This window comes from Gavia stellata, chromosome 8 (assembly GCF_030936135.1).
Source record: "Gavia stellata isolate bGavSte3 chromosome 8, bGavSte3.hap2, whole genome shotgun sequence".
Lineage (NCBI taxonomy): Eukaryota > Metazoa > Chordata > Aves > Gaviiformes > Gaviidae > Gavia > Gavia stellata.
The window spans coordinates 16,466,051-16,489,174 of NC_082601.1; positions in this window are offsets into that span (position 1 = coordinate 16,466,051).

Genomic DNA, 23,124 nt, shown 5'->3' on the forward strand with positions numbered 1-23,124 from the left:
AGGGACCTAGCCTGACTGCAGGAATGTGAACTTCCTGATTTTTAAATGCATCACTTTAAATGCATCACCTTCTGGTGATGCATTTGCTTCCTCCCACCTCTTCTCAGATGTACAGGCAGTAGCTGCCTGACTCGTTAGAAAATCTGAGGAATTCACAGGTTTGGCAGTCTCTGTTCAGACTGCAGCTTTTGCCCTCTTCCTTTTAGACTACAGTGACCCAGTTCTGAGGCAATGGGACAGCTCAAATGAGGTGAAGGACTCACGCAAATAAACGTCACCAGGTCAAAGGTTCAGTCTGGGGAGGCAGTGATCTATGCAAAGCCATCTTTGGGGGTTCAAAGGTGCTCATCCCCTTGGAGAAGGTGCTCTGCACCTTACAGGATTTAATCTGTACTCAGCATGCTGGGTATGTTTTATTTGGGGCCTCTTATACTCCAAATACCACCTATCAAAGGAATTAGTGGTTAAGGAGAGCAGTTTGTGGAGGCTTCTCTTCCTCATCACCTACCAGCAGATAAGGTCTTCCTTCTGGGTGGATAGGGAAGCAATGCAGTCTGTGCTATGTAGAAGAACTGGCTCAAAAGGAAACCAGGAGGCAAGACTGGACCTCAGGCCATGCCCTAGCGCAGAGAGAGGAAGAGGGTCAGGAACAGGGTGAAGCAAAGCGAGCCTTGGGAGCTGCGTGCTTCTCATCTTCATTGCCAGCTGTAGTACAGCAGTAGCCCAGGTGCAAACCCAGCCCTGCTCAAGGGGAGCAGTCCCTGGTGCTGCCTCTGTCTCACAAGCAGGAGGTCTCAGCTCCATCGTACCCAGCTTCTCCACCTGCCGCAATGACAGCTAGGGCTTCTGGCAAAAAGAGTCAAGTACGTGTGGGCTGTCCCCTTCCAGAGAGGCTGAGAGCTTGGCCAAGGTGGCCCCTGATAAAGCACAGTGACTTACATCTGTGAATGGTGGGTCTGGTTCTGAGAACAGCCTTGCCCTAGATTTAGCTCATTATGAGATAGATTTTGGGGCTGCAAACTGGTCCTTTAAATGTTCCTGGAGCAATACCACTTACCTTTCACACAGGGCCTGTGAAAAGCCGCAAACGATCCCTGTAGACTTTTAATCATGTTATTCGCTGCCTTGACAATAGATATGATTTCATTTCCCTTAATCAACAGAAGCGCTTGTCTGTGACAGTAGCTAATAAACAAAAATGGAGGCTATTGATTATGAAAATTTTGGTCTTCACTGGTAAACCTGTGAGCATTTATAAGCAAGGAAACCTATAGATTATAATAACCTGTCATTTTTAGCACAGAAGCCTCAAAACCTGTCCCAGAAACATTTATGTAAATTGAATGCCTCTGCTTGTATATTTGCCTCCTACCACTGTGCATATGAATTGGAAAATTCATATGGGGTTTATAACCCATGGCTCTCCCTGATGCCCTCATTGCCTGAAATGTTGATGTGAAAGTCTGCAAATTGAAAGGCTCAGAATGCACCTGGAATTTCAGTAATTAACAGCAGAAATGTTTGCAAACTGCTAAGCTGGAGGGAAGCGGGGGGGGGGATGTCCACCCAAATAGGAATCTGCTTTTTTAAAATACACAGTTCTCAGCATTTCTGGGCACTGCTTTTCACACACACAAAAAAAAAAAAAAAAAAAAAAAAAGAAAGATAAAAGGGAAAGAAAAAGAAAAAATTAGCAAATTATTTACACAGTAGATGTTAAAGATTCAGGTTATGGCTGGTTATGTGCTTAAGCCTATTAGTATTACAGAATTGTGTGGTGTCTGCATCTCATTGCTGATACCTTTATTTCTAGGCTCTTGTGGAATATACCCTGTATCCATCACTGTTCAAATGACTGAGTCCAATCAGCAAAGCCTTTTGTAAAACGGGCTTTCGGGACTGCATTCTCTAATGAAAGTCTGTTTGTGTGTCTGCTCTGTGGAGCGCCTGTCTCTATTGTTGGGGAGGGATTAGTATTCCTATAGCATAGGGAAATTCAAGCCAACAGAGGGATCTGATTGTGCTAGGTACTGTACAGGCACCCTTTCTTCAAAAGGCTGGTAGACTACATAGAGGGGACAGATTACAGGTAGGAGAGAAATGACTGCTTTCCAGGGGCACTGCTGGAGAGGCAGTTTTTGGCTATGGAAAGGCAATTATAGCAGCCAGGAGGTAGGAATTAGTATTGATTCCAGTAGATCCACTGGGGCAACAGCTCTTTTCTTGCCACTCTAATTTTGTAATACATGCTTAGGAAAAAATACAGGTCAGAAATCAGTTGCAACTGGCCTCTTTGCCACAGAAAGATCGGAAAACTTTTAAACATGGCGTTTGGCACTAGTAGGATCTTTGTTTACATTTTTTTTCCTTCACATCCAAGTTGTGATAGGAAATGCATGAACAATTGGGGGACACCCAGATGCTGCAGTGATGAGAATACATGAACACCTTAGCTGGGCAAGTATCTGGACTGTGCTTTACTTCTGAAAGACTTAAGTTCCTAAGTCAAATGAATTTGACAGTGTTACCCCAGTAATGAGTTGATGAAAAATTCACCAGCTGCTAAGCATTCTGAAAAACTACTTGGCGAATGAAGAAAAGTGACACTTGGAGAAATAGGGTTTGGTTTGCCAACAATTTATGAACATGAATGGAGAAAAGGACTGTCTTTTCTGGATAATTTATTTGTAACCCATAACTCAACTGCATCAAGTAATGATACTGCAACGCTGTAACAACAGGCATGCAGCTCATAATTTGTAGCTGAAGTCAGATCTGTACTCCTCCATTTCTCCAAGAGTCAGCACGATCTAATTCACACCAGATTTCTCTCTCTCCAATGTTAGCATGGAAATCAAATGCACTGTCTGTGCTATGCTGCTCCCTTATTGCAGATGTACCTTGCACGTGTAGTTTCACCAATTAGACATCTGGCTAAGTGATTTTCCTCTTAATTAATCTTCTCATCTGCAAAGGAGGCCAATTTCTCATATCTTCTTCTCTTCTGACATATGTTTCACCACAGGGTTCTTCCTGATGAAGCAGAAAACTTCACTTAAAATCTCAACGGGTTAAACTTGTTCTGCTGCATTGAAGTTTTAAAGTGATTTTTTTTCCTTCCCTCTCCCTCTCTTTTTCATCTTAGAAAAAAAAAAATAAATTCAGTTATTTCATGAGGGTCTACCTCTTTCTTCTTCAGATAAGCCCTGAAATGGAGTTAAGCTTTTTATCAGTAAGTTGCAGGGGGGCTTTCGAACACACCATGACACAGCTCCGTGTTATCGTGAGTGATAAATGCCTATTTTACTGGGGACTGCATGTTTAAAATGACTAGTTTTATGAGGTGGTCCACATTATAAAGAGCACATGTGACGAGGTCACAGCAATGCAGAATCAGACATCAAGTCTTTATATATATATGTAGGTGTTTAGATTCACAAACAGAGACCAATTTAGTAACATCAGACTTAGAAAATGGATTTGTATTCTTTATATACACACATATACACACACAGTGTATGTATAAGATACTGTATATGCATACATATACACGGACATACATATATATCTATATACGCACCACCCTTTTCACTACTTATATGGCTTTTCACTAGTCAGACTTCTGGATATGGAGAGTTTTATTTCCCTGACCACATGTCTATTCACAGACCAATACCCACAAGCTCATTTTCCCATTTTATATGCTAGATACCTTCAAAAGTAGCAGAAAAAATGACTAGATTTTTGAAGGCTTCACAGAGGCATAAACTCAGTGACAAGAAAGAAAGCGAGAAGGTGGTTTGGGCTATATATAAGGGGTTGGAAAATATTACAAAATATCCTTTTTGTATGATACAGTAAAACATCAGCAAAGTGACCTTACGCAAACTATTCCTTGCAGATGCCACGTTCAGGTGTCTGTCTGCTGACTGTATACATGGTCAAAGCCTAGCAGCTCACGATGGTATAGAATCACTCAATGTTTTGAATTAGGCATCACAGTATTTACCTGAATCCATCTCGGAGACTATTACAGGACGCAGTCCGCATAAGCAAAGATCCAGAGAAAAGCAATGATAATGACTTCAGAAACAAGGTGGAAGTAAATATTCCATATGGATCAAGCTATTTAAAAGGAGAGATTCTAGATTAGGAAAGGCCAAGTCTGCGCTCTTCTTGATGCAGTGAATGGTACAAGTTTAAACCTCTAGCAGGCAGGAGATTTGGTCAGGGCTAGTTCTAGTAGCTCATCTGTGCTGGGAGAATTGGTAGTTGCATCTTCAGGAGAGTTTTCCAGAAAAACTGAACATTTTATCATATTCATGCTGAAATAAAAGTTATCCTTTAAAGAGTAACTACCGTCCTTTGGAAACAGAATACTTATTCAGGAATCAATTCAATCATATTATGTAATTCTGTGTCCACCTCAAACAGCTATGGGAAAATGAATTTATACTTGAGTAGCTTTCACAGATTTCTTACTCCAGGTTAACTTGATACTTTTATGTAGGCAAATTTGTTCTCTGTACACAGGAAAAATAAGCTTGTTTTCTTTGAGAAAACATTCTTACTAAGACAAAAGCAAGATGCTTCTCATCTGCTAAATGGATATTTCAAAAATTTCAGTCACTTAACAAGGGATGAAAAAGCAGCTCCTGATGACTAACTTTAGCTAAACCAAATAATCCTTAGGTAAAACAAATAGCCTGCAAATCACTTAAACACAAGTGACTAAAGAGTTACATGTGTGAATGAGTAGAGAGAAAAAATATTTCCAGGGAACTGTGAAGAGTTACAATAAAAATGTGGTCAACGCTTGGAAGGAAACTTGAGTACATTTCAGAAAATTCTGAAGAATGTTTAAAATGACACTCTGGATTTTTATATTTTATTTCTCTCTTCTGGGTTCTATATGGCTATGTTGTTGAATTCTGCTTTCAAGGTTTTCATGGCATATATTAGGGCAAGAAATTTGCCAATTTATTATGAAATTACATTTTCAGTAGAGTCTGTTATTTCCTGAGACTTCAATAACCAGCACCCACAAGCTAGCAGAGGTTCATTCAAATGTCATGAGCACAGTCCCTGTCCTATCCAATACAGGGAGCAGAAAATTAAATTCTTGATGTTTCCATGATGTAAGGATGCTCTCAGAGAGCAGACCAGTCTCTGTCATTACCTCTCTCTCACACCTGACCTCTCCAGTTATCTAGTTCAGATATCCTCTGCGTAATCCGTCCTGCCTGTCCCTTTCTCACCCCACAGGTAAGTGGTCATATGTAAACACAGAAGAGACACACAGGTCCCAGTTGTCAAATGCCATTTCCTCCCTTCTTTCAAGGACCTTCCACAGTCCTGGCAGTGGGAAGGAAGAAAAGCACAGGCAAGGAAGACATAAATCTTCCCATGTCATCCTCTGGGCAAAGGCCTTGTTTCCTTTGGGAGTCACTCCCTCTTCTCCATTGGTTTCTCTTTACTCTCTCATCTTCAGAGCTTGCTATGACAAAACACACACCCCCCCTCCAGATCTTTCCTGTCATCACACAGGAATTTTTATTTACAACCTGGGACACGCTTTTTACATCCTGGATCACACGACTGGGAGAGTTTATTATTGTCTGTCTCCCTTGAATTTCCATAATTACTTCAGTGGACTTGGATTTTTGGAGTCTGTTGCATACAAATCCAGTTTTCTTCTCACTGAACTTATTGGGATATTTTATTTTAAAGAAGCCTGTACTACCAGTTAGTAATGGCAATTAAGCCCTTGGTGCAAACAGGGGGATATACACAGGATTAGGCTGCATCTCTACAGAAAACCCTGCAATAAAGTGTTGGGGAGAGTAGATCAGGAAACAAAACTGCCGTTGAGAGCCATGCTTCCGTTCCAGCTTCCCCTTTGGTTTGGGAAAAGGGGAAGTCATGGTTTTCTTGCTCTTTTTCAAAACCACTCAGTGTGCTCTGCACACTCAGTCGCTTTTCCTATTACTCTTCCTATCCCTGCTCCAGTCATGAAGGAGAGTGGAGTGAGTGGCTTCTGCTAACATCAGCATGGCCAGGAAGAATAGCACCAGGTCAGGAAGGAGAAAGGTGCTTTGTAGGTCCTTCTTGTGCAGGCTGTGTCCACCTAATGGAAAGGGACCAATTCTTGTACAACCTTGTTGATTGCCTTTGGCACTTTCCCAGCTCCCACTGAGAGGTGTCTTCTCCTCCATACCTAGAGCTCAAGCAACAGTTAGTGTCAGGACCCTTGATTATTCTTTAAAAAATGAAAAATCACCTTCTGTTTCACCTTTTGTAGAGCTGGGTGGATCTAGTCCCTCCAAACACCTCTCCCATGCTCCTTACTTGCCCACCCACCTCACCATATCTCCCCAGTTTACATTCCCTCCTTCTCAAGTTAACCATCCCACGCCCTGATCCAAGAACTCAGCTCTCAATTCTACTTACTTGCTGTACAGGGGACAATTTGATATTACTTCAAGCCCAAGTCATTACCACAAAGGCAGTGGTGCATGGTGACTTCACATGGTGAGAGATGAAAAAGATGGTCTTGTACCACCCCAGAAAGAAGCTGGCTTGCTCATAGCCTGGGTTAGCCAAGTCTTCCCTCTGTTTCCAGCTCTCCAAGCAATGTCTTCTTCCTACTCATGATTAATAGCAAGCTCTTACCATCTTTCCTCTCACATCCTTCCCATTTCTTCTTAACAAAATACAGTCGTCTTTGTTGCATAAATGGATCCCTTTTGTTCTGCTTCTTTAGTCTGTAAATTCCTCAGGACAGAAATCATGTCTCCTGCCATCTCCTTTCGAAACAAAAATCACCAATTATTTTGCCACTTCAGTGCTCATGATAAGGGGCACTGACCACATCCATCTTCCCAACTTGCCTCATCAAGTTGCTCGTTTTGGGCAGAGATCTAAGCCTCCTGAAGCATAAAGATAAAATGCAAAAAAAAAAAAAATGGCAAAGCATATCAAGTTGGAAGGGCTTTAGGGTTTTCTCCTTGAAAATATTTTTCCCCTAAACATATTCATTTGTATTCTCTGAGATAGTCTCTAGACTGTGGAGATCAAAGCAAACTGGAAATCCAGCAGAGTTTTTAAGTGCATTAAAGGTAGCGTGTTTCAAAGCCACATGCCTGAACATTTAAGCACCATGGAAGAAATGAAGTAGCAGGAGGTAACACATGTAAACATGATTGTTCTAATCTTCATATTTTTCAACTTGTCAAAGCCTAACTCTGTGACACAACGTTTGGCAAAGAGCAAAAATAAGGGATGCTGTGTGCACACACATACACACAAGAGAGCATAAAACCCAAGGACAGCAGTGAGCTTTGGATTTTCTCTTTCAACCACATTTCAGATCTTGTAAGTCATTTGCAGCAATAAGGATGTGGATTTAGCAGACTTATGTGGAACCTGGCAAATCTGGGCATGGAGTGAGTGCTTCTTGGGAGATTTGAATACAGAATTGTAGTTCTCTGCTGCAGATTTTTTCACCAAGGTAAAGAGTATAAAATGCCATCCATTACGGACCAGTGGCATTTTATAAATGTCTCTGTATTGTGGATAGATATAACCAGCCTTTAATGTTCCTCACTTAGAAACTGAAGCATTGTGGAAATGTTTTCATCTGGTTTCAGAGAGTCTAAGAAGTGAGACAAAATGAGACTATTTTTCTTTTTATTACCCCTAAAGAAATGAGAACATAATAATAAGAGGTGTCCACCAGATCTGCCCCCTTTCCTACTAACTTTTGGTGCATGTTTTCTGATCAGCTTTAGCTGCAAACACACCGCTTCATCACCTGACGTCCTGGCATGTAAACAAATAGGTGACCATTTCTGTCTCCTTCACGTTTCTGCAGAGCTTCTCAGGAAATGCCTTACTCACTGCAAGTTATCATTGCATTGCCGGAGTCAGTGGTGTTGAGATACTTGTACCCTGGAATTTGAGATTGCTCATATTGATTTCATTGGTCTTTGGATCAGAATGTGGTGATTTCAGATCTTCACTTTTTAATATTACTCTGCTTCAAATACCTTGATTTAGCTCATGGCAGCCTCATTTACTATCACCACAGATTTTAATGAAGGCAAAGTGATTTATCAGTGGTAACTAGAGCTCTGGTAGGAACCACCATTGAAGGCAGGGCGTAGTGGGGAGCAAATAAAGATAAGCTCATCCTGTATGCTCCTGTCGCGTTAAAGAGCAAAGCAATTTGGCAGAAAATAAACCCCCTTGTGTTCCATCTTCTCCTTAAATATCAGAGGGGCTAGGGGCGGCTAGGCTTAGATTCTGACGGATGCCCAGTTCTCTGTGTTACAAGTCCGATCGCGTTCAATATATGTATTGAACTCTCAAGGCTACAGATGCACTCGTAACACCATGCACTTTCAGTCTAGTCGCATTGCATGAACTAGCACGGCCACCCTTAAGGAATTTGGCTGCGTTCAATGAGAACTCTCACGGCTAGATTAATGAATAGTGTAGTTTATTAAAGCAACAGATGCACAAGCTCTTTTGGATTGCCGGTGATAGAACTACTGCCCACAAAGCATGTGCACATACCAAGAATATGAGTAACATAGCCTGGCTATAAACGCATTAAATCACAAAACAAGTCTATAGAGATTTCTAAGTCTCCGGGGGAAGCACTTGGTATAACCAAGTGTTCGAATCTTACCCAAAGGCGTCCCTATGGGGGGGAAGAGAGGCTCAGCCCGTCAACTGATCCTGGATGTCAGAGGCGGTCTGCGATAGTATCTTCCCTAACACCCCTCCTCTCTTAAGTCTTTTTATACTGTTTTTACTTCACAGGTGGAGCTTGAGTGACTCTAGTCATACATTTCTTTGTTGTAATTGGTGTAAAAGTTTCTCGCTTTGCTTTTAAAGGTATAGACCAAGAAAAATTCAGAATGCAAGCTCAGTGAGGGGTGGTTGCACCTTGGAGGTGGGTAGCTTTTGGGATGGAGGTGTGTTTTGGTATTATAATGAGATTATAATGAGCAAAGTTCACCCAAGGATAGTATCTTGTAAAAAAAGTGACAGACTGTGGGCCCATTCCCAGTTACTCCACTACACACCATTACACACACTAAATAGGTTATTGTATCTTTGTACAGTATCATTGTCTTTGACCAGGTACGTATCCTAATTATCAGGGTGAGTCTCTATCTCATTGTTCCATAGTACCTTCCAGTTCCTGTCTTATCACAGAGCCTGGCCGCGGTGTCTCCACTTCGCTCCATGCTCTGTGTAGTTTCTCTTAGAGTGAGCACATCAAGTTCCCCTGGTGTTGCCAACATCTAAGGTTGCCTAGGGAGCTTTCGTGGGATGGAAGCCTTGCATAACCACCATACTCCACACTGAGAGTTTCTTCAATGCTGTACCGTTCCTTAAAATGCAAATATAGATTTAATTTCTAAGTCACCTCCAGCAATAATTCCACAGCTCCCAAAGAAGAAAACTTCCTGCTGATTCAAGTTCTTGCACATTAAGAAAAGTTGTCTATGGCTCCTGACCTCATTCTCCCTGTGGATTAACGATCCATAAGAGACTCCTTGTACCAATGAGGAGTAAATCACCCCTCCCGCTTTTGGCAGGCAGGAATGCGACTGAGGAGATAAATGCTTTTGCACTTCTCTGAACTTTGCTGTTGCTCCTCGGTAAAAGATTTCTCCTTCTGGAATCCATTAAAATCTGTGAATCTCAGACAACAACTCTTCTTCCTCCTCCCATGTTCTGTGTGAGATGCTTAATCTCTGCATCCTGGGGACATAACCATTTGTGACCTGGAAACAGAGCATGAGCCAAGCCCTTCTCCTCTGGGTTACCTCTGCTGATTTCTTGCTTGCGATGAATGAAACCTTTCATTTCAACAGCATCTGACTCATATCAGAAGGTTCATGACTGACTGGAGCAACAATAGGGTGGCAGAAACAGATGAAACTGTTTAAAAAGTGTTATTGCTAAATAAGTAAGGATCAGCTTTAAACACAGGGGGAGAAAGCAAGAGGAGGTACGACTTCATGACACTAGTTTTAAGATAAAATGCAGCCTGGACTTTCCCCCCCTACTCCTATTCATGACCTGCATTTCCTCTAAGGAAAAGGTCATGCCTTCTCTCCGGGATGCTACGAGCCTTCCCCAGGCAGGAAGCATATCCTGTGTCCTGTTTTCTCCAGGGGCCAGTAGCAGAGCAAATGGGAGCATGACTTCCACATCGCTGCTTCCACTGTGCTGTTTTTAAGTGACCTGAATACCAATTCGCTGGGTAAATCTCCTTCCCTTTCAAGTGTGCTGCAGCCCAGCCCCAGGACCTTGCAGAGTCTGGCAGCTGCTGGAGGTGGCCAGAGGGGGAAGTAGAAGCTACTCCCTTTGGAGGTCTGGGTGTCTATTTTTGTCAGATACGAAATTGCAGCAGTCATTGGCGGGGGAAGCACATGTCCTGTAATTAAAGATTGTGTCTGTGATTCATTCCAGAAGAGAGGGGTGTATTTTCCTCATTGAATGAGGAAAATAGGCTTGGAAACTGGAACATCTAGCACAGGCCATTTTTCACCTAAGTAATTTCCTTTACAGCTCGCACCTGAGAAAAAGCTCTTAAACCCTAAGGGATCAACCCTCCCTGGTCATGCCCTGCTGCCTGCAGCACACAGCAAGGTCCAGGACTTGTGTGTGGCTGAGGGAAGTCTCCCAGGGAGATACTGATAAATGTGGGTGTCCAGCTTAGCAATTGATACTGTTTGCCGCTATTTGGCACATTAAGGTAACAGCTTGCTGTCTGTGGCCATGAGCATCCGTATTCCTAAGAGGATACTTCTCCCCCACACTAAACATAATCCTGGGTGAGGGAAGATGTAGCAAGAAATGCAAAATCAATCTTTTGACAGGCGCAAAGCCATGGCACACCAGCTGTGGCTGGGGGCCATATCGCCTCTCCAAACTCTCAGGGCACACATATCTGTCTTTCCCATTCCCCATCCTTGCTAGGATATTTCAAATCCATCTTCTAGCTAATGGGATTTGGTACCAATTTTTCCCATCCTTTGTTTCACTGCCGTTGCACAAGGAAGCCACGTTGTGGTATTACCAGAGCTGCCTGTGTGTTTCCCTCGGCCCTCACCAGCTGGCTGTTAGGTTACACCAGTATTAAGAAAATGAGATTTTCTTTCCCAGGGTCACTGCCACCTCTTCTCATCTGCTACAGTATCCATGACAAGTGATTGCCAATGTAGGTTTGATCTTGATGTTGCTGGGTGTTCTTGCCTAACCAGGACTTAAATGCTTTTTCAGCTGAAAAGTGCTGGAGTGAGCATGGAGCTGATGGTCCCTCTTACCCATTAGAGCCAGTAGCAGATGCCTAATGGAGAGTTAAAGCATAGGGTAACCATCTAGAGGTCTGAGGCATGGGAAATTCTTGAGCCAGTCAGTATTTCAGTGTTTAAAGGGTTGTCTTGGGATATAAAACCTTTTGCATTTACTAGGGTTTCTCATATGAAATACTTTAACCTCCTGCTCACATCCAGACTCAGCGCTTGGCAGGACTGAACCTTACCTCCCCCTCTTCCCTCTTCCTGAATGAGCTCTTTTAACTTGTAGTTGAAGGAATTCAACCTTGGGAGCTCAGCATTACTGAAGCACAGCTCCTGTCAGGGAGCAAGGCACTCCTCTGCCTTGTTCCCCCAGGTAAACACAGTGCCTCCAGGAGCCACGAAGAAATGCACGTGGCCATGACTTAATCCTTTTGTCCCCTCTAACAGCCATCTGTGCAGCAGGACCTGGCCCCAGCAACGATAAAGGCTATTGCCTGAAGCTATCTATGCAACTCAGCACAGCACAAGAGTGCTGACATGCCTAGCCCCTGTCTGGGAATGCAAGCGGGATAGTGAAAGTCTGCGACTCCTTCTTCCCTCCTCATTCAGAGGAGCTCCTACTTGCCAGACAAAAACGTTCAGTGGAAGGCTCTAAGGAAGTAAAGCCAGACTGCTGTATATGTCCCTTCTTTATAAAGCATGGGAACACTTCTTGCTGACTGTCTCCTAAAGGGACTCCCAAGACCAAAGAATCTAGAAAGACAAGCCTTAGAGCTTCTGCCTGTGTGTTTAACTCTCGTGGGGGTGGCAGGGGCACAGGGAAAGGCTATCACATCTCATGAAAGTAGCTTAGTGGATTTAGAAACACAGGCATTCAGGTCTTGTGGAAGAAGGAATTAAATTTGACAGATAGGCCCTGTAAAAGTGTGGTCTGTTTTATCCACTTTCAGTTTTATATTCCATCTATGCAGATAGAACCAAAAAATGCAACAGGGATGTGGGCCTCCTCTCTGACTTGTAACAGACACATACTTGTGTCCAAGCCTTGCCCTGACATGAAGTACAGCACAGCTCCCCCTGAAATAAACTGCAGCTCATACATATCTCAGGGTGGAACTTGGCTCTTAAACAAATTTTAATGGGAGTCTGCTCTGGCTGAACTCTACTTATGACTTCATATTTTCCAGGGCTGTGCTAGTGCTGTTGGTTTGTTCATTTTTCTTTTTTTTTTTTTTTTCATTCTCTTTATACTAATAGGTGTTTCAGTGGGATAACTTGACCTTATGATACTGTTCCAAAGCAGACTTCTCTGGAGGCAATGTTAAATAGTTTGGGTATGTTATAAAAGGGCTTTGAGAAATCTGCAGGCTCTCTCAGGACTGCTTGAGAAGACAGATTTTTGCAGCCTGTTAGGCAGCATCAACTGGTGAATTATACTGGGAAACTGGAAAACAGAGAGGATGGACAGAGGCTATATATGATGATCTTGACGATGAATCCTTGGTTCTATCATGTTCCTAATATTCATAAAATAGAGTTTTTAAAAGCTTTCACCATTGGCCCAACTGAACAGTTGGAAGCGTGGGAAATCTGCCACCAACTTCAAAGGGAGTAGAAGCAGTTTAACAGACAGAGCTTTTGCAAATCCCACCTTGTATGTGTACCACTTGGTGTTTCACTTTATGTGTTGGAACAGTGCCCTGCTTTGATAGAAGTGTAAATGGGACAGCAGTGACTGCCCCTTCTCTGCTGCAGTGTGATTGCTGCTGATTCAGCTGTGGAAGAGCAGCATCCCTCCAGGCAGGAAGAGAGGTACTGAGTAACAGCTCTGCCCTAGGGTCCCTATTTTGACAGCTGAGAGAGGGGTCTTACGTCTTAGTGCATTCCAATATATTCTTACACCGGGAATACCAAGCCCAACTTTTTCCATGGCCACCTAGAGCTACTGTATTTCAAAGGAGTCACTTGGCTGTGAAAGTCTGGAATTTTCTGTTCTGTTGAGAGCAATCTAGCAAGGAAATCTACAGCTTTATCCAGCTGTTTTTCTCCTTATGCTTCTCTTTTGGGCGATTTGTTTTTTCTGAGTGCAGATTTATAATGTGTTTCACCCACCCAAAAGAGCATTCCTGCTTTTTGCCCTCTCTGTCTGCACCTAGCAAACTCCTCCCTGTTACAGATCGACGGACAGTCAGACTACGTGGTAACTTTGATCAGTTTGCCAATAAGAAAATACCCCCCCACACCTCTTTGCTTTTGGTGGGCTGGTTTTCTGCTGGATCAGTGTGAAAGGAATAGAGTTAGGAATAAGAATGCCCTTTTCTGCTGGAACGTAGCAGCCAGCTCAAATCACAGCAATTCACTCTCAGCTTTCCTGCATGTATATTTCATACATTTAGGAAAGGAGCAGCCCAAAGTCTTTACAGTAAGTCAAAAATATGTTGATCAGATAAATGCCATAGCAAGCATTTGCTGCTATTGAAAAGTACTCGACCATATTTCTTTGCATAATGACACACATTAATCCTCCATTGAAATTGCCAGGGCTGTCCAAGCCAAATCTGGCTTTAAAGGTTTGAAATATAGTCCAAACTACAAAAGTGTAACATTCTGACCAAAAAAGGAGCTCAAAAAAATCTCAACAATGTCCCTTTGGTTTTTCCTTTGCTGGTTAAACCACTAAGGACATAATCTACAAGCTTTGAAATGGTTGCAAAAACATGGCATTTTTTAAATTGGTGACCAAAATGTGAATATTATACAAGTACCCACTGCTGCTTCTGTTTTCAGTCCAGTTTCCTAATGAAATGAGTCTTATGTGTTCTTTCTGTCTATCTGTCTGCTTAATCATCTGTTCATCCATCTGTCACTTCCCATCAAGAACTTTTGGATCCACTGACCAGTTTCAACCAGATTTGAAAGGGAAGCAGAAGCCTCAGAAATTATTATCGTTCTCCAAGTTGTATGAAAGTCACCATTTGTCTACAGAGAGCCATTCAAGTGAGGAGTAACACAAAAAGGACTCCTTATTAGGAGACTAAACTAGAGTTCTTTTCTAGTTAGGAATGTGGTAGCATCAAATTTTGGCATGATAAGATTTCTTCCATAAACATGACTGCAACTTAACAGACAAAAGCAGGGTATAAGACACTATTTAAGCATCTGTAGGAGAGATCTAGCCCTTCTGACCAATGCATGTTGAAAGGTCTGCAAAAAAGGCTCTGACTACTTTATAGAAAGGCTAAGCTCTCAGCATAGGCTTTGGAAAGGGATGGTTAAGCAACGCTAACAGTAATAGTTGGGATTTATTTTCCCAAGTTATAGACTTCAGAAAACTAGGCTTCTAATGTAAGTTAGTCTTCTAGGTTTGCTGCTTGGTTGATGGGAAGAGAAATTCCCACCATCCCCCAGGATTTATCACACCTCTGTTGGAGCTGAGTGAATCTCGTTGCAAGCAGGCATGTCAGAATAGAATAGAATAGAATAGAATAGAATAGAATAGAATAGTTCCAGTTGGAAGGGACCTACAACAATCATCTAGGCCAACTGCCAACTATTGTCCTCTCTGCAGCACCTGTGGAGACAATTTAGATCACATAGACTCCCTTTCCAGTAGTCAAACATCTCACCAGGCTGGTTATTAGCTTTCCACCTACTGGTACTTACCATTCACGTTTCATTAGGAGAGAGGAACATTAGTAATGATTTGTTAATGAATCTCACAACAGTATAAGTCCCGTGTTGAAATACATTCGGTATATGGCTTCAATGAAGGGGTTTTTATGCTCAGCTCTGTTAATGTGTTTAATATGCTATTTGTCAAATAATGCCAGACAAGTGTCCAAAAATAACAGACAAGCAAGACTTTTTTCTTTTTTTTTTCCTCTTTTTAACAATTATTGCACAATCTGTCTAGAATTGCTCAGATGAATGATAGATGGTAAAGAAATTTTGCTAAAACTGCTCAACTCAATTCAGACAGCTTGGACTGATACCTAAATGCTTTTCAGATAATAAAATGGGCTTTGTCTTTTTAAATGGAGCAGATATGCAAAAGAAATCTGCATATTCATTGCAGAATCCTTGGAAAATGCGAAATGTTGTTGCCCTGAGCTACTATTTGCCTTGCAAGTTTCTAAGGTGTTTCAGTATGTTTTATTTTCTTTGTTTAATATGCTCAATATTTAAAGCATTTGGAAGATTGTTTCCACTACAGATATCTCCATTAATAATATTAACCTTGTCAGTGCTCCAGGAAAGATCTCTGTGTCCCTGAAGAGCATATGCTAAACATCCTGACATTTCCACTTGCAATGCTTAGTAGACAGTGCCTTAGGGAAGCACTGGTGTATGAGCTGGATGTGGCTGAATACAATTTATATCAAGTAAGCTAGGGGACAGAGCACAGAGAGCTTCTGTTTCCAAGAAGTGCCACCTGTCAGACTGCTTTGCTACAAAATATTGGTGGTGGGAATGAGACATAATGGAAGAAACCTGCCTATGTTTGGAAAATGATTATACTTTTCTAAGGAGAGTAGCCTGGCACTACATTCTTTGAATTGTCAGGATAATATCTTCATGCATAACTTCAGGCTTTCTCCAGGTTCCAGGTGATTTCTAGATGACATCGCCTGTAATTTGATTACATCACCTGTAATTTAAGCACAAGGTCAAGCTTTTTCATCTCAAAATAAGAAACAGACATTTATCAGCCTTAATAGAATAATGGCCATGTTTCTTTCCTTGCAGTCAGTGTTCATTAAAACAAGTTTTCTGCCAGCAAGAGAACCAGTGAAACACTCTTGCTTTTGGATTTATGTCTCTGCCCCACAAATCCCACCCCCAGCATACACTGGCTCCCTCCCACAGCAGCTCCCCATGGGGAGGGGAAGCACCTTGCTGTTACAGGTTGTCAGATGGGCTTTCACTGTATCCATAGTCAGCTCCTTTGGTTACCTATGATCATTTGCAACATTTGCAATGGTTAATCAATTAAGCCAGTGACTCTTTTCCATTCAGCTTTGATCTCAATGAATGAACAAACAGCTGTTTTGTTCCCATCTTGATTCAGCAAAAAGGACTAGAGCTTGAAATTGTTGACTTTGGAGGAAAGTCAGGCAGAAATTATTTGGCAGATTCGCTGGCTATTTAGTGTTTCTTTCAACACCTTCCCGATTAAAAAACCCTCAAAAGGAGTACACTATTCCAATGAAGAGGGGGGAGGTGGGAGGAGGAGCAACACATGCAGGAAAACATCCTGATCGTGGACTGTACCTTATGGATTGATTCATACCCCATTTGTCACTCCTTCGTTAATGAAGCAATACCAGGTCAATTTTTCTTCCCCAGCAAGATGAGCTGACTTTGATGGTTGTGGAGGAAAAATGTAAATGATGGCCTGGTTACACTGACATATCTCCACAGAAAAGTAAGGAACTTTTTGCAGTGATATGACTATAAACATGAGGCAGACAAAACAGGGCACAACTTGCAAGTTGCCACATGCAGTATTTTTTGAAAAAGATTAGACCTTCTTCCAGCTCCACAGACTTCATGCACCCTTTCTATGATAAGGCAGCGTTTGCTCTTCAGACATCAAGCAGCCCCATAGGAGTACAGCAAAAGCCACCCACTATACTTGAGCAGCAAGTCCACCACTGGATCGACCTTGGTGGCTTCCCACATCCCATCTCTAAAGACAAGATTTCTACAGCATCCTTTTGTGAGCTTCATTGCCCGCTTCCTAAGGACCTCCAGTGCTAGTGAAGGCAGCTCCTTTCTCAAACTTCTCCTCTGCTCTGGGTTTCTTCTGCCGACCCTGAAACCTTCTCATCATTCCTGATGAGCAGCAGCAGACAGATCCATCTGAAATTCTCTGCCAATTTTTTACTGTATATATACAACAGTGTGAATACACGGGACACATTAAATATCTGTTACCAGAGGGGATATGAGCCTACAATAAGCTGTCTCTCAAGTACTGTGCTGTATGGGAGCTTTAAGGTTATAACATTTCTAGTACTTCTAAGGGGTATTGCCATTTTAATGCTCTTACTGGATGCACTTTGTTTAATTGCCATTAGAATCGATGGTTGGTATTCAGCCACCCTGAGCTAAGGAGCTGAAGTACTTTAATGTATGTCTCTAGTAAGTGCAAATAAAAAAAAAAGTGTGGTTTGAACTGAAAGGGGAATTTGGGTTTTTTCCAGTTCTTTTTGCAGATAAACAGAAAAGTTGGATTTAACTAAAAAATCTGTATTTTGTTTAGCTTATGTAATCATTTAAAACAAAATTTTCTTCTCTTTTTTAATTTGTTAGTTAAAATTTTTATTCCAATATACAGAATATCTGTTCAGTTTTAAAAGACCCTTATTTTTTTCACCTAAAATAATTTCCCAAATTTCATGAACATTTTCTCCTTCTCCCTCTTATCATTAAGGGATATCATATGATTATTTTTTGACAAGCTGACTTTTAGTGTGTCTGTCCATCTCTGATTTTCCCTAAGACCCAAGTGCAATTCAGCTTCCCAAAAGAAGGAAAAACTGTGTGAGTGAAACCATTATTCCCTCAAACATTGGAATACATATTTTCTCCTATTTACTTTATAACATTCTATAACAGTACAAAATATTTTGCTGACACTGTATATCAGAATCAAATGTGAACTGCTAACATTATGTAGCAATCCTAATCTAATTAAACTAATTTGATAATGTCTTTTTATCCTCACTGTATTACAAAGTGTGAAAAGTCTTGAACAGACCTTTATTTTAATTGAATGAGACTGGATTTTGCCTTCTCAGAATGAATGACAAAGTACTTGCTAGCTAGGATAGCAAGAGGATTGGGCCCAGTGCATTTTAATTTTGTAGATATTTTTTAATCAGCATGATTTACTTACATTTGGAGCACGGTCCCTTTAGTTACCCAAAAGATCATGTGGTTGTTGTTGTTTGTCACCATTATTGTGCTGTTAATAATTTAGTATATAAACAGAAGCCAAATCATTCTGTCTCTTGTCCAGATTGACAGATGAGAAACTGTTCCTTAATTTTGAAAGAACAGCTTTAATGTGTTTCATTATCTAATGGGAGATGGTAACAGCTTTTTCAGCAGAATGTGTCAAAATGATGGGTTCTCTTTGATGACCCTTCAGGATAAGAGATGCCAGCTCTGGCAGGGCACTGCACACTTACTGGAAAATATTAAAATAGGTAATGACTTTTTTTTTTTAATCCAGAAGGGCCTCAATGTGATGCTTCTGATACCATAACACAGGCCAGAGAGCAGCTTGAGCAGTTAACGTATTTTTAACACGAAGTTTTCAGAAGTTGGTTCAACTCATTTTTACACATGCAGTGAACCAGTTCTAACTATAGCTTGTAAATTAAATTGGTATGCTAAGGTTAATAGATTAATGATTTTCTCATGAATGCAATGTGTTGGCAAAGCACAAACATAAACCAAAGGTCAAGGAGGACATACCACAGTTGCATAAACAATGGAGATGTTAAGACTTCATTAGTTCTTCCATATTAAATGTATGGTAAGCGAAGTCTCGCATCAGTGACGACAATAGGGACACACTGACCTGCTTTTACAGTCAAGAGGAATGATGACTGCAGAAGAGCATACAAAGAACAAAAAGAGCCCCTGGGAAAGGAATAGTTATAATAAATATTTTTTTATATACATAGTATCAAAAAATAAAAAATTGCAAAAAATTATAGTGAAGGTTTTTAACAATTGCAAAAGCTTCCTGGAGGACTGTCTAGACCCCTCAATACTTTCAGAAGTTTATAATGCTTTACCAAACCCAAATACCTTACTATTGTCTTTAGTGGAAGCAATTAGATCAGTGATGAGTGTCTTAGAAACCCCACCTAAATTCTTTACATAAAAAGGCAATCTTCCTTTAAAATCACAACTTTTTTAAAATAAGGCAAAATTGGTATGGTATGTTGTGTTAGATCAATTGATACAAACCAAAAAATAGACAATAATTTACTAGTCTCGGTGTTACTGAGTAAACTGTATTTCATTAGTCTCCAGTTATACTTAAAGCTCTCTTTCAAATGTATGAGTGCATGAAAGAACAACCAATACAGAGGCAAAATCCTTCTCTGAATTACATTTATCTGGCCTGAATCATGAACTGGATGTTATTCAGTTTGAACACCTCCCTTATTTACTGGAAGTGCACAGATAGTGCTAATATTTAAGACAAAACCATTGAAGTTTAATAGTTGAATTCTGAAGACACCTTTCAGCCTACAGACTGCTTACACACCGCTTCCTGCAACAACATGGCCAATATTTGGGGTGGTTCTGCAAATCACGTCCATGAATATACCTCCATTTCCTCACCTGGAAAAGTCCCACTAGCAGCAGTGTTTTTCATAAGGTGGTTAGGCGAGCTGATTAAAGATGAAATCTTACATTGTGTTTCCTAGTCTGCACATCTAGGAAAGCCCTAAGAAGGAAATGACTGCCCTAAGGAGCTTAGCTCATCATTCACAGGGATTGAATGAATTTCAAACACTTATGCAATGAACAGGCACATCAAGAGAGAAAATGGGTTGCCCAAGAAAGCACTTAGAGACCTACTTGAGTGTAATTTAGCAGCCAAGGCTTCATCTGAGATTGTAACCACAAGCAGGCAGCAATGGAGCATCATGATAAGGGATGGCTTAGGTTGGTAAGAATCGAAAGCACAAGCTTGTGGATAGGAAAATCCTGAAAGGCAGGAGCAGGAGCGGTGCTGCCTGACTGGTGTTGAGTGGCTTTGAAAACTGTGTTGTAAAAGCTACTTATCACACCTAGATATCTCTATACACACTCTGCTTGACTCACCCGCTCCAACACAGCAGTATCACCCACAGCTGCCAGGAAATCATGACAACGTGAGCTGTAATCTCAGGCTTTTCTTTCTATATTCAACACTACTTAGCAGTAAGCACTTGTCCTGCTTTAGTTTGGAGCTTTATCTTAGGAAATGAGAGAGACACTGAGAAGCTTGGGGTAAGGTCTCTGTTATCCATTCAAATTGCCCTCAAGTTGCCCCACAGCAGAGATATGGTAGTTCACCCCAGTAGATTAGATCTGTCCTGTAGGATGATTCCCATGCATTCATATCAAATGTGCCAAATGGGAATCCCTTTGCAGGTACAGTTTTCCTTTTATGCCCTTTCCATGTGTAAATCCATAACAAGCAAACATGTCGATACTTAAATTGCTGACTACAGTGCTGACTGCAAAACCACTAAGGGTGCAAGTACCGTATTTTTTTCTGAAAGCTCCTTTAGCAGGCAAAAATGATGCCTGAAAAATTAGAAAGCTTGAACCTCTCTGCAAGTTTATCCCTTGTGTCACTCACAGTAGCCCCAGAAGCTCATTAAAGTACTGTTTTCTGCAAGTAGCAGGACCTAAAATCTGTGCTTTCTATGCTGAATGGGAGAAAGTATTTTGGGAATGAATATGCCCCTTCCCATCACCATGTAAGTTGAATGGTTTGTCAGTTTGGATGTCTTAACATGGTAATGCTGTCAAAATAGCTCGCTGAAAAGTCTTGCATCTTTATCAGGATTCTCATAATACTTTGTGTTTTCCTTAAAGACCTGTTTGCTGGTGTTACAAAATCATGCCAAGGCCTCAGTTTTCATCTACAAAGAGCATTTTGTTCTTGGTATTGTAGAGAAGGTCTGGAAAGTAAGACTTGAATGAAGCTCAGGTATGAAAGAAAGGGTAAATTTAAAAAAAATTAAATTATAAAGCCAGTGTCATAATTTTTGAGCAGGAAGTGACTTATGGCTTTTAATGGTTCAGATTTGTAATTTAAAGAACAAAAGAAGCCATTACAACTGCTGGGAGAAATGCATAGCAAAACAAGGAGAGTGCTGACCTGCCTCCTTCAAACAAGTGCTCCTCAGCCAAAATGGAATGGGATCAGTTTAAACGAGAAAAAAACTATCAAAATTGATAAAAGTCAAGTTTTATTGGAAAATCCCATCTGGAGGAGATGGTTTAACAAATTTACTGACAGATTTAGCAGGAAAAACTCACCACTGGCTACATTAACATAAAAGCTAGTTGTACTGGCTTTTCACCTTTGGAGCACAAAGCCAGAGATCTGCTTGCTGTATTTGTCAGGAATATTCCTGGGGTTTTCAGAGTCTGCTGCCTTCTCAGAATGATTTGATTGATGAGAATGAGACAGGTAGCAATTGTCATTCTATTGCAAAATTCCTTATCTCTACATTTATGGGCAGAACTGGAATTTGATGAATTTCAGGTCATGGCACAAAGGCATTTCTTTCCCTTCATTCTGGCTTTTAGAAATATACTTTCCAACAACAGGCAATTTGATTTGTATGTTCTATTCTTGATTTAGCCAAGTCATTCTTATGACCAGAGATTTTATGAAAAACAAGTTTTCCCACAGTCTTTTGATTTTTGTGTGTCATGGTAACCAATGGCACTAAATAACAACACTGTCTAAACACTTTTGGAATCAGATTGTAGCTGTGGACAACAGCCAGTATAACAGTGAGAGGAAGTTTTGCAAGGACAATTTAGCAGCAGATAACACAAAAGATGTCCTTGAAACAGAGGAAAATAACCAAAACAGAGGTAACAGCAGTTACTGAAACACAGACCTCTGAGTGCTCTGCACGCGGAGAAGAGCAGAATAAAGAAGGTACAAGAAGGCCAAAGCCTACAGCCATTGCTCAGTTAAAAATTCCTCCAGTACATTGGATATCTCTTCTGCCTCAGAAAGTGAAGATTCAGTCCTACAGTAATGCAGTGTATTTCTCACATAGGCTACGCTGAAGTTGAAGAGAACTTGCTGAGGTTCCTGGCCAAGCACGGATTCCCATGTGGATAGTGGCTGTTGTATCATCCCTACTCCGGGAAGATGGCCTCATTTCATGAGCACATGCCATGCATTTTCCTCAGTCATGTTTCGTGAAGGGTGATACTGCTTGAATCTTGAATGACACTGATACCTTCACCCCCTGCCTAACAATATTGTGATAGTGCCATGAATCACATAGCTATTTTTAGACCAAGTGAAATTTCAGGGACTGTGAGACAGGCGTTGAGGGTCCCTCTCTCCCCTCCATCATCCTTGTTCTGAAAATGATCTGGGGAGCAGGCCCTGGAAACTTCTGGTCATTGGAGGTAGCTGCAGTGTCCTGGCACTCCGGACGATGCAGCAAAAGGCCAGCTGAGAGGACAGCAAGCATTTTCTGTGATAAAAAGTCGACACACGAAGAAGTCAGACTCTCGTGCTTGCAGTAAAACAGGAACCGTGGTGAGTGAAGCCACATCACAGTGTTAGCGGGTTGCTGAATGGCACAGCATTGTCGGCTTAACAAATTGGTGCCGACTACATGGTAACTCAAGATGGATCCAGCATTCTTCTGAAAACTTAGAAAGTACAGTATGGAAATGAAGACTTTTCTGCAAAGTGATGATACTGTAATCCATTATCAAAAACCACTTTGGTGGTAAGTGCTAGAGATAAGGCACCTGCTTGTTATCTGAATCTGAGAGGCACCTGGGAACAACACGAAAGAGCAGAGAGTCACTCACATACTTTTTTATAATTAAAGGGATAATGATTCGATCTGGAATTAATGTTTGGAAGCAACCTGTGTGGCTATGGAAGCACTTCAGAATTCACACCTTCAGGTATTTGATTACTGTAGAGGAGCCTGCTTTTTTGGCATGCAGCATGTATTTGGTGTATAAAGAAATACAGAACAGTTTGACCTTGAAGCAATTAATCTCTTCTGAG